Consider the following 13,270-nt stretch of genomic DNA (forward strand, 5'->3'; position numbering starts at 1 on the left):
CCCATAAGGGTAAAAGCACCTAAGACCCGTGAAAGTTCGAATGCAGCCACTCGTCCAAGCTCCCAGCTGGCTTTAATCTACATCCCATACTCTTCCCATATGGGCAACCCATAATTTCATTAAAAGCCACCCCCCAGCTTTGTGGCCTTCTGTTCTTACCTGATGTAACAAACATTTCAAAGAGGTTGGCTTGGCAGGGTAGAAAAATATTGCATCAAAGTGTAAATCAAGGCTGCTCCTATTAGCCTTAAAATAAGACATTTCTAAGTGAAGTCTCGGGTACGTTCTGACTGAGAAGCAGGCTGAGTTCTGTTGACGGAGGACTAACCTGCCTGAAATATACACTTTTTTCCCTAATGACTTAGGCTGAACAATCACTGGGCAGAATATCTCGGATACTGTGGGTTTTCATCTCACGAGAGGCCTGCCGTGGTCGGTGACACGGTTTAGGTATTAAAGGCAGAGCTGAAGAGCTGAGACAGCCGTGGCTTCCCCAGGCACGTGGCCGCTGGGATGTGGGGAGTCCTCCCTGGCCACCGGGCCCAGAGCCGGCGAGGTAAATCACGCCACGTCCCCATTAACGTCTCATGTTGTTGCAGGGTGGTAATTTTGACAGCAAAATAAGCCACAAAACTGCATATGCTATTGGGTGACATGTAATTTTAACTTCATTCAGGAGCGAGACTTTTGAGACATTGTTACCTGCAGGAGCAAGCAATAAAACAAGGATGGACACGAATATGTCAAATAGAGGGCCTTCCTAAATTACGCCGGGAGGCACGGATTAATACATTTAATATATTCCGGTCATGAGTGAAGCGCTCATAGCAGAACAACTGCTCCTTCAGCGATATCATTCATGGGAATGAACTACGGTCACACTGACAGCCTGGAAAAATGCCCCCACTTTTCAAACTGTACAAATGGTGGTTGGACACAGTAACTCAAAACTGGACACTTCATTTCAAGTTTAAAGCTAGTGGCCCAGCCACAAACTATTACTCCATCTTCTTTATTTGTGGTCCATGGTTTTGTACTCTTTAAGAATCAAATAAATACTGGTGTAATGGGTAGCAACTGCCAGTTCAACGAAAAATACTGCTAAATTCACCAATAAGTCTTTTTTCCACACACACAAATTTATGCCCCAAGAACAGAGCCCATTCCTGCCACAGGGTCTGGGCAGTTTTTTTTTTAATGTAGAGGGAGACTCGCTTTAGTGATAAGAGTTTAAACCTCAACTCCTTTTTCCTTCCTTCTCGCTCATAGATCTGGCACTGGGAACAGAGGGAGGTAAACGATCGATATATGTAAGTGGAGATGCATTAACTCATCCATCCATTCACGGCCGGCCCCAGCCAGGCAGGACTCCAGCCCAGTCCGTTCCAGCAGGGCCCTGCGTCTGGAGTGCCAGTGGGCGCTGGGAACCTTCCAGGTTGGGAGTGGCTGAGGGCTCCCTGGGTGTCCACAATGCACCGAGTCCTAGCCAGCGCCCACATATTGTTGATATCGTTGCCATTGATAAAAATATCCTGTTTTCAGAGTGCAATTTTTTTTTTTTTACTTTTTAAAGTTTTTTTTTTTGAGATATAATTCACGCGGCATACACATCACTCATTTAAAGTGTACAAGTCAATAGGTTTTAACACATCTGCAGATACATGCTACCATCACCACGGTCAACTTTAGGACATTTTTATCACCCCATATAGAAACCCCATACCCATCAGCGGTCACCCCTACTTCTCCTCAACTCCTGAGCCCTAGGCAAACACTAATCTACTTTCTATCTCTGTACATTCGCTCATTCTGGATATTTCTTGGAAACAGAGTCAAACGACATGTGGTCCTTTGCGACTGGCTTCTTTCACTCAGCATAATGTTTCTAAGGTTCGTTCATGTCGTAGCATGTATCAGTGCTCTATTCCTCTTCATGGCTGAATAATATTCCACTGCATGGATATACCACCTTTTTGTTTAGCCATTCATTAGCTGATGGTCCAGAGTGCCTCCCAAGCCCCTACCCCAAATTTTCATAGCAGGCCCACTGTGTGCCAAGCATGCAGAGCGCAGCAGAGCATGTATTTATCCATGGCATCGAGGTCTTGTGTGACTCACTGAGCACCATACCAGGTACTGTTAGTTGACAGCTGAGGACATCAAGGCAGGAAGCCAGGCAAACTGCCCAGTCGTCTTAGCTGAGACAACAGCTCAGAATGTGGCCTTCTGTTCAAGGATCTTTCTGGCAGTTGAGATCGATATACCTGTATGGGGGCCAGCCCAGTGACCTGGGTTTTGAGGGAGGAAGAAAGATGGGCTGCGTGGTCTTTAGAGAAGCAGCCTCAGGGCCCAAGGGAGTTAAACTTATTAAGAAAATTTTCAAGCGTAAAGAAAGGTAGAGAGACTAGGGAAATGAACAGCCGTATAGACCCACCGCCCGGATTTAATAGTTGTTAACATTTGGGCAGATTTGCTTCTTTTTTTCCCAAAGTAATTAAAAATAATTATAGACATGATGACATTTTACATCTAAACATTTTATGATGCATCTCCAAAAAAAGGACATTGTCTTACATATTCGTAATACCTCTTGTACCTAACAAAATAAACAAATCCTCTTACGTGCAGACCCCAGCCCCTCCAGGCAGCTCAGCTTGGTGGCCGCCTGCCAGCACCAGCCACCTTATAGGGTACAGGCCCAGCTCCGGGGGCCAGGTGACCTTAGGATGAGCCCCTGGCAGATGCTGGGGCATCCTGGGGATCCTGTTACGGAGTCCCATGGAAGATCCTTCTCCAGCCTTGTCTCCTTTTCCTTCCCCGAGGGACTCGGCCCGCCAATCCAGCCTGCAGCTGCAAGCAAAAGCAAACGCAGGGAGGCGGCCGGGGCCAGTTGCTCCTGCTGAGTGCAGCGAGGAGGCTGCTGAGGCTGAGCAGATTTGGGATTGCAGCCTCGTTGGGCCGGAGAGTTCCATGATTGCGGTGGGAGCCGTGACAGAGACTGCAGGAGCCTGGGGGTGGGCTCGTGGCTGGTTCCCCTGGGCCCGGGGGGAAGGTGAAGACAGGTTGGAAAGAGTCTCCTGGGAGGACAGCCCTGGATCTGGGGCCTAGAGGACCTCTAATCTGCTGAGACAATCGTCACCTGATGAGGCCGAAAGGACAAGCACCCAAAGGCATCACGGTGAGCCAGCAGAGAGGCCAGGCCTCCCGACTCCAAACCCAGAGTCTTTCCTCAGCCTCCGCTCCCCTCAGGGCCCACCTTCACCCTGAGCCCTCACTGAACCAGCTCTCAGATGCGGCTGTGGCCCGGATGGCCCCCTGGGATGTCCCAGGGTCCCTCCTCGTGCCATCCGAGGTGACCGTGTCTTCTCAGGAGTCGGGGCATTACCCTTCATGGACTCAAAGGTGAGGTGCCGATTCCACCTTGCCACGGGTAATGAGGAACACAGAAGACAGATGGAGGCTGCTCCCACTCATGCTATGCTAATTCCGCTAACCAGTGGACCAGGAAATGGCCGGTCATTTGCGCAGCCATCAAGACTCAAGAGATGCCGCCTCAAAGCTCACTTGTCTTTAATGCTGTCCCCTGTTGAGGCTCCTCAGAGCGATCACTCCAGCCAATTTCCAGAGCTACGGGCAGCAGGAGGAACGGGACCAGTGATGGATGTGCCGGTCTTCAGGGGAGCCCACCACCCGCCAGCACTCTGACTGCTCTGCGTCCCAGCACCCACTGGGTGCCCTTGGGTCAGTCCCAGCCCTCCGCCTCTCCCTTTGTGCTCACCAGGCCTCCCTCTCGGGGCTGCGGCCAGGTCCAAGGGGCAGGCGGGCTGCTTCCAGGGCCACGAGGCTCCTGGATGAGAACGGACTTGCCGTGTGGCTGACGGGCATTTTTGGACTCTGCTGACTCTCAGCTGCCTGGTGGACCCTCTCCACTGCGCGTGAGGTGGAGGGCGAGGGCGGGGCAGGAAGGCTGCCTTGCATTTGCAGAGCCCCGTTTCCAGATTGTATGACGTGCCCGAGGCCAGACCTGATGCTGCCTCCTTGGCTGCCATCAACCCCTCGTGCCCCAGCCTTGCAGCCCAGCGCTTCGGACCCAGTCCTGGTCGCCGTCCTCCTGACCGCCAGCCACAGAGATTTACACCGCCCTTGCTGCAGGGAGGCCAGTCTGGGAAAGCCTCGCTACCAGATAACACGCGTGACGGAGCTCTGGCCGCTCTGAGCCCCACATGCGAGAACGTGTGTCTTTCGTTCTGGGGGTCCCGGAGTCTCACGTGGTGTACGCAGGTCCGTGTCATTGCCATCCTAGGAAAAACGTGGCGGGAAAAAGCCCACTTTAAGTCAATCTGTTTAAAACAGGGACCTCCTTTCCTGGTAAATGGTGAAAACAAAAGAGGCTTGATGTGGAATTCGTCGTAAAACTTAAAATTTGTACTATAATTTATTAGAATAAATGTACCTTGCTTTTTTAACTTAAGGCTATATAATTGCATCTGTGATCTTAGACTGAGCCAAGCATGAATCAAATGTTGATTTGGGGATATGTTTTTCAGCCCCAAATTGTCTGATAGTTCATTCTGCAGGCCATCCTTTGTGGTTGATTCTTACAGCATGGTCTTACAAAGTGTCGTTTTTTGCCAAAGTAGCCAAAGGCTTCATGCATTTTCACAAGGGCGTATCTTAATCTGTGGCACTCAAACCATTCTCTTTTAAATGTCTGCTGTGTCATCAGCCTTGCCCATTTTTTCCTTCTAATCAAGAATGCCCAGACCCTCATCTATCAACGGCTTTGCATAGAATTCAAATGCTCCTCCAGCATCATTTCCCCGACTCCGTGAAATCCTGCAACTCTGGCACAATTTGTAGTTTCACTTTGCAACCCGTTTATACTTTGCAATCGATTTATATGGGTTTTGCACAGATGAGCAGAGATGGACACGAGAGTTTAGCAGAGGGGGACGTTTGGGTGGCCATTATTTGTATAGATGGTCAGTTCTTCAGTGAACAGAGTATTATGATGTTTCGCTGCCCTAAGGAAGCTCCATGACCGGGGAACTCAGGTGCCGTATCCAAGAATAATGAGGACCTAGGTGTGGCGGTCCTCCTGATACGTATCCAGATCCTCTGGGAGCTGCAGAGGCAACATGCTCCATTCTGTGCCGTCTCCGCTGGTCCTTGGACTAGCTGAGAGTCATCGTGATCACGGACATGAGCCTGAAAAAGATCAGACCAAGTCTAACACCGTAGAACTCTGTCCATGGGAGCTCCAGATTTAACCAAAACCTCCTTAAATTGGGGTCAGGCAGCCTTCTTATCCCTGGATAGGGAGCAGGATTCAATCTGAGATGACACTTCCTGTGCCACTTTCTCTAGGGGCGACAGACACACCGCAGGACTCCAGGAAGTGGTGAGCAGTACTTTGGAAAATCCATTCCGTTAAACACAAGTGTCTTCTGGGTATCGAATAATAATAGTAATAGGTCAAATGTATCGAGTGCTTACTATGTGCCAGGTATTGTTGCAAACGTGTGACAACTATTATTTAATTCTCATCACCCTTTCGTGTTGTTGCCCATTTGCAATTGAGGAAATAAAGACTTTGAAAGATGACTTTCTTCCACGTCACGCAAGTGATCAATTGCGAGCTGAGATGTGAACCCAGGCAATCGGATGCGAGACCTCATACTTATAATTAATATCATTATTGGAAACCAACTTGGCTTTTTCCTCCTGGGTTTGAATAATGCCGGGGGAGCAGACCTGAGGTGTTACGGGGTCATCTAGCCCATCTCCCATATTTGATAAGTAAAAAAATAACTTGCCAAATGCAGCCTCCAAAATTAATAGCAAAGCGCAATAAAAATCGAGGGTCTCCTCAACTCACAGGCGTACTTTATGTTCGACCATGAATCCATTTTGAAAATTCTACGTGTAAGGGAAGAAACTGTCTGTCTTTCAGGAATAGCAACCCCAGAAAACCTGGTGTCGCTGTCTCGACAGGCGCAGGAAGTATTTCCTCAAAGATGCCACATTTCTTGAAACTAATAAAATAATTGGGTTGAACACGTTCGGTGCCGACTTTCCCCTACCAGTGAGCTCTTTGATGGCCCCTGAAAAGTCACTTTTGGGGGAGCTCATTATCCCTCAAGATCTCGTGCCGCTCATTTGCATGTGAAAGAGGAAGTTCATAAAAGCCCTTTCTTATTTTCTAACACGAGTTCAAATCAGGGGCCATTATCACCCTATAGAAAGACCCAAATGGCATATGGATCATTCTGGAGAAAGGGGGGAGCGCCTTTTAAGAGAATTGTTTTAGTTTTTGCAGGAAATTAATCAGAGGGCTGGGCTTTGTGGAGCGGGGAGCGAATCTAATCTGTCCTTTGTTCGAATTTGCCTTGCTCCAATTCCTAGCAATTGTAGACAACATGCTCTTTTGTTCGGGAGACACTTGTTACATGCATAATTAGAGACTGCAGTCGCTGTGTTTAAAGAAAAACTGTTTTCCAATGTAATGTGTGATCTTGATAATAGTATTTTCATCAAAGGTAGCAATTACATTCATTAAGCTGGGACTGGCGTGGCGGCAAGGAAATTAAGTGGAAAGTGAATAAAAAGCTCCCCTCCCCCATCTCTTATCTCCTTCCCTTTATAAGGTGAAATGCACCATGGTGAGCTGGAACTGGGAAATACGTAGTGAATATAAAAAAATAAAGTCCTCCTTAACCTTTCTGAATAATGACCCTGCAGCTATCCTAGGGACTGCAACATAGATGCACTTTTCAAATTAAAGGGCTTTATTCTACCTTAATTTCCTATGCAAGTTTTAAACGAGCTCAACATATGACTCGGGTCTTTAAAGGCTGCAGGGCTCTTTGGGATTAATTCACTGTTCTTTGCACACATAAATTAATAGTTTTGTGTTCTCAAAAAACCCACAACAAGGCATAAATCAACCGGTTTAGGAGAGAAATAAGGCCATTTGCCTATTTTTAATTACTCCTTCAACTATTCATTTAGGCTTCCTTACACTTTCATTTTGAGGCTGTTGTAAATGAAGTCCACACACTGAGGTAGCAACGTAGCACAGGAAAGCCCCCTCCCCCGACACTCCCAACCCAGGTTCTTCCATCTCGCTGTGTTGCTGTGAGAAATTTATTCTGGAAAAGACAAAGTGTGTGTGTGTGTGTGCGTGTGTGTGCGTGTGAGTGGGTGTGTGTGTGTGCGTGTGTGTTTCCTCCAGGCAGATGCTCTGTGTCTCTACTCCCTCCAACCCCCATTAAAAGTCCTGCTTGAAGAATGTCCTTGCAATGCCTCAAAGGGCTTGATGATTTCAATTTTATTCAATAGAGCACAATGATAGCCAGACATTCCTGGGCAAAAGTAGATGGAAACACGCCACCTCCTATCAGCACCCTGGCTCCAGCCAATGTTTGACCTGAAAGCTTTCTGAGAAAATGAAAGCGGGCCACAGAAATCGGTTGGGGACCCCTATTTCTCGTGATTGGACATGCCCGGCGCTGCGGCAAGCATCATTATCCGTAGATTGATTGACCCAAATGTCATGCAGATCATCTTGGAGTGCGAAGCCAAAGTGCTTGAACAGGCTCCGCATTTTCTGCTGGCTGCACAGCCAGATGTGGCAGTGGCCTTGATGGCCAACCTCTAACCAAGCGGGTCAGGGTATTTTACCCTTGACTAAGGGAGTTGCTATACTATGAGCTACAGGGGGACTTTGAGAAGTTTTTTAACTTTACCTTCTGACTTGCTCATTAGCGGTTGGTTTGACCTTATAACAGCACTAAACAAGGAGCCAGGAGCCCCAAACGGTGGCCCCAGCTGGTGTCAAGAGCCGACGGTGACTGAGTGGCTTCCCACACGCCTGGTACTCTGCTGAGGGCTCTCACACACTGTACATCTTACTCCTCACAGTGAGCCTTCCCGGCAGACATTAGTATTATCATCATGTCCATTTTATAGTTAAGAAAAAATCCTTAGAGAGATCAGGTACCCCACGCCAGCTTGTCAACTTGAGTGTGGGGTGGGGGTGGATTGCCGAACCTGGCAGTCTGATATCCACGCCCAGGCTCTCGGCCGCCTGACCACGGGAGAAAGGGCCTTCGCCTCGGCAGGCTTGGTTCCCGTGATGTAAGGAAAAGGGTAGCTGACAAGTCCCCAGTGTCCCCAGCAGCTTGGCAATTACGAGATTTTTCAGAAGACCCGGTAGGTTGCCTTGGGATAGTTTGTTCCGGGGGCCTCCTTTGAAGAGCCAGATGTAGCCCCTCCGAGCAGAGAGAGGACAGAGTCAGGCATCCGAGGATTTTCGGTACCTTCAGACAGCTGAAGATCCCAGGAGGTGGCCCAACGAAGGTGGCACGTGCAGATCTCCAGCTACCAACACAGGGGAGCAAGGAGGAAACAGTGCATTTCTTTAGTTTTGTGACAGGCTTATTGAGCAGGGTTTGGGGCCATTTCCTAATAATCCTCAGTCACCCTCTCCTTGAGCCCCGTCTCCTGTAGGAGGTAGCTCCCTGGGCAGTTACATACCTCAGTTCAGTGTGATGGCTTCTTAGTCACTTTTGATTTATCGAACAGGCTGAGCTCATTTAAAAACTGTGGTCTCATGTCAACTTTGAAGCCTCCATGCCCTGAACCCCGGCACGGGCCCTGCCTGTCTGTGATTCTAGCAGCTTGCAGTGTGTGTGTGTGTGTGTGTGTGTGTGTGTGTGTGTGTGTGCGTGCGTGCGCGCGTGTGTGTGGGGCGGGGTGGAAGGGGAGAGTGCAGAGTCTCTCTTTTTTCCTTTCTACCTCTGATGTTGGGGTCGGCTGTGGGCGAAGGGAGAGCAGAGACCTCCGCCTCCTCATGTAGCTGGACGAGGTTCCGCCCCTCCGTGATTGTGTCGTTCTAGCTCCTTCTCTATGTGCACATTTCAAATGAGGGTTGGCTACAGCAAGTCCCGCTATCAAGGGTCTCTTGCAAGGGTGCCTACATTTTCCTGCTGGCTCCTTGCATTCCTCCTTGTCATCAAGATAAGAGATTACGGGAAGATCAGATAACACAATCTCATCTACCTCCTGTGCTAACTCTCGGGCACACACAGGACCCATTTCCTTTACTTTTTGGAACCAAGAACTCGATACGGGGTGTTTCTGGCCTCCTCTCTGTGGCTTCCCCCATCGTGCCATCATTTCCTAGGTCTCCTTTTCTCCTGCTCTTATGGAAAAAATCAACAATCCACTGGCCAAGTAAGGTGCTGGGCTGCTTTGCTTGTGGAATTCTCAACCTTGGCTTTGGGGACACGGAGCACTGAACTGGGGCCTGGGGGACGTAGCTGGTCCTACTCCCGGTGGTCTTTTGAACTTAGGATATGAGGTGCTTGCATATGCTGGCCTTGTAATTTATCGCCCAAATTGGAAGGTCCTTTTGAAAGTCAAAGATGGCACTATTAATAATTATTTTGAGCTAAAAGGCATTAACTGGGACTGTCCTGGAAAACTACGACATCTGGCCCCCTGACCCGTGAGCACCTTTGGACTCCAGCTCCAGTTTTGCAAGAGGAAGAAAGCCCATCGGACACCCTCTACAGAGTCAAACGGAGTGATGTCATCTGAGCACCACCCGACTATTCGACGGGATGTCCGGCTTTGCTCAGGGCTCCTTTCCCAGCAGTCTTGTCTGGGTTCTGGGGTCTTACGCAGCACAGGTGCAAAGGGCCCTCTGGGAGCCTCCGCCCTGCATGCAATGCTGACATCCACGAGACTGAGGCCTGTCCTCCCGGCCTGAGTGCTTCTTTCAGGTTGACTTGGCCGCCTTGTCCAGGACGTACTTGAGGTTCAGCGTATTCTGTGAGACCAGAGGGCTCTGACCGGAATCCAGCCTCTTGGTGTCCCAACCGCCCTTCCCTCTGGCACACATTCCCAGGGTGCTAGTCTTGGCTACATAAGGGGCATGAAGGCCTCTCTTTCTCCCAACCTGAGAAACCGCTTTCATTCAGGGCAACGGAGGCCTTATTCTCAAGCCTTTTCCTCCTCCTATTTCTTTCCTACGCCTGTGGAATAGTCTGGTTTTTGCATAATAATGTGTGATTCTTTCCTCTGAGGGGCCAGTGGTGAATGCGCAGTATTTGATTTGGAGTCAGGTTCTTCATCATCTATACTTTTAGTCAGAGTGAAGGAAAGTGTTTCCGAATTTTTATTCTTTTGGAGGTTGCCCTGGATCGCTGAGGTCCAGCAAAAATTTCAGACCAAAACATCAGCTGGAATGAGGCAAACATCTGTATAAATTTAAGATCAATGAGGTGAAAAGTGTGTTCACCCAAAGACAGCACATGAATGTCCACACCAAATGATGACAGTAGATGAACAGAGCCTAATTTTTTTACATAATGTTAAAAAAACAAAAAAAAAAAACAAAAAAACAACCCACATCTTTATCTGGTGACTGTTTTACTACTGGTCCATTTCGATCTGAGTAATTCCTAAGACTTCTTCCCCACCGGGCAAGTGCAGGGTTGCTTCAGTCTCAAAATGCCTTTTATTACAAAATACACTTAAAATGAGCTTAACGGCAATCAATAAGCATGTCCTTAGTCTCTGTCTACTTGCAAAAATCGATCGAGTTGGAAAGATGGGGTATGAACGTGCAAACGCACTGTACACACAATACATGGTGATAGGTCTGTCCCAGGACCGAGTGCAAAAGAAAGCGAGACTCGAAGGGGCTGCCCGCTCAACCAGACGCACCCCCTTCGGGCTCCCGAACCCTCCTAAAGTACAAAACCTCCCCGCTCTGGTATTTCTTCATCGTTAGTTTACATCTCTAAGAGGAAAAAAATATCCTCTTCTAAGAGAAAGTGTTAGATTTTAAGGTGTTTAATCTGAATTTAAGGTCATTAGCATATTAGTAGTTTCTTCGACTCTTGTGAATAAAACTAACATTTGATTAAAGCAAGCGCCACTGAGCTTCCCGCTTCGGGGTGAAAAAATAATGAACACGATGCCCTCGACAGCTTTTAGTTCCACAGAATCAGAACAGAATGTGCAGCTTGTCAGTGGCACGTCAGGAGGGAGAGTGGGTGACCCATCGTGAACGAATCACCTCTGACCTCAGTGGACGGAGGGACGGTCCCCTGCCCGCTCCGCCTCTGCTTCTCAGCCCCCAAAGCAGGTGGGTGTGTAGGGTCCTGACCCACCGGAACGCACTGGGGAAGCTGAAAAGGCTCATGGACTTCGGGGCTGGAATCATTTGAAAACTCTACTCAGGTTTTAGTGTGTGATTCTGAAACGGGCACTGCCAGGGCCCAGGCTCAAAGACCTGACCCGTGTCATCAGAAAACCTGCCTTTTCATAAGGACCCCGGGTGACACGAGGCCAAAGGCCCAGAGATGGCTGTTGGTCTCTTCCTGAGGACTTCATCTGTCCTCAGGCCGTTAGTGATTATGTAAGACGCTGTCTCCCACCCTAGCCCCTGTCTGGCATTTCAGACATAAATTTCCATTTATGTCCATTTAGACATAAATTTCCAAGAGCCTGCTGGACATCCGGTCAGGGCAGACTTAGCGACTAGGAAATGCTAGCAACGGGGCATCAGTCTGCACCTCTGAGACTCAGTTACTCTGAAGCACAGCGAAGACATGAATAGAGACAAGAGGTGCGATGGTATAATCTTGATAAATGGTAGAATTTCGATATAAGGGAAAAGAAACCGGAAGACACAGCCGAAAGGAGGAGGGGCCTCGTCAGAAAGCAAAGGAGGCAGAGTTTGAAGGAGAGAGGTGTCCTAAACTACAGAGCGTGGAATGGATGTAATAATAGGCCACCGACTAAGAGTAAGAAGATAACTTCTGAGAACACGGTTTAAATCTACTCACAAAAGTGAAGTCCAGGTAAAAAGAGGTGAGAAGAGCAGGCGCCGAGGGTGAGGGGGGCTGCACAGGTGCTGACCCCCGCCCAGCCCCTCGGTGCTGTGGAGCAGTGGCTCATGGGAATTTTTTTCCAAGGAACTTGAAACACTGTGTAGATGGGAGGAGGGAGCCAATCGGGCTGCACAGGCTACAAATGAAGTTAACAGAGAATCATGACCCAAGTTCCTAGGGGAGGCCTCTCCCTCTCCCTCTCCCTCTCCCTCTCTCTCGCCCCCTCCCTCTCATGTGACAGACTTACTTTCTCAGTAAAATGTGATGGAAGAGGCAATCATTTAATCAGGGTTGGCAAACTCTTCCTTAAAGGTCAGACGGTAAATACTTTAGGCTTTGTGGGCAAGAGGCAAAACTGAGGCTATCGTGTACATGTTTATATACCGTTTAAAATGTAAAAATAAATTATAGTTTGCAGGTGACAACAAACAGAGCCAGGGGCCCACGGGCCACAGTGTGCTCAGCCAATTTCCACAATGGATCTGGGTCCTACGACTTGCGTAGAAGTTTTGTATTTTCTTTTTTTGCTGGAAACAAATGACTATCTCAGGTCAAATCACATGAAATCAAATTACAATAAAAACAACATGCTAATCCCAAGGTCAGTACGAGAGGCCCCCGCTGACGAAGCCCCGCCTGGCAAAGCAGGACACGCACTGCTTCGTGGGGGGCAGACACTGACGCTTGGTCGGCGCTGCTTACACACAGAGGTCGAACCTTCGAGGGGTTCGGTTTCAGATCCCTTTTCGCTTATCTCTGTGTCAGAGCCTAGTCTCCCGCGTGGCTGAATGGAGCTGCCTACTTGGCTGTGGCTATTTGAGAAAAGTAGAAAAATCAGTTAAAGGAAAATGATGCACAAAAGTGAAAAACTTCAGGAACCTTATAGGTAGCTTTATTTTTCAATCGCACAGGTTCTATTACATTTCATCACTACTATGATATCCCATTATAAAAATTCAAACGGTATAGACGATGCCAGGGACCCCACAGCTACCTTCCTGGCCCCGCACAGCCCCCAGTGTAGTTACTGGTGTGGCTACCAGACCTTCTGAATTTATTCTAAGAATTCATATATATGCTTGGACTTACAGAAATACATAGGTTTTTACTGTTCTGCACAAATATTGTTCAATTTGTAATTTTTTAAAACAAGATAATTTACTGATGATTAATGTCAGTATGTGGACCATATTCTCTTAAGTCGCTGCATAGGATTGTACAGTATTTCCATGATTTATTCACTATTTCTAATTTTTCACTACTACAAACTCCGACTTCCCGTCCCGCTCTCAGACACGCTGAGAGGGCCTGGCTCCCCATAACCTCACTGACAATTTGTAATTTATATTTTTCTTTTTATACGA

The sequence above is a fragment of the Pteropus alecto genome, unplaced genomic scaffold (assembly GCF_000325575.1).
Source record: "Pteropus alecto unplaced genomic scaffold, ASM32557v1 scaffold74, whole genome shotgun sequence".
In the NCBI taxonomy this organism is placed as follows: domain Eukaryota; kingdom Metazoa; phylum Chordata; class Mammalia; order Chiroptera; family Pteropodidae; genus Pteropus; species Pteropus alecto.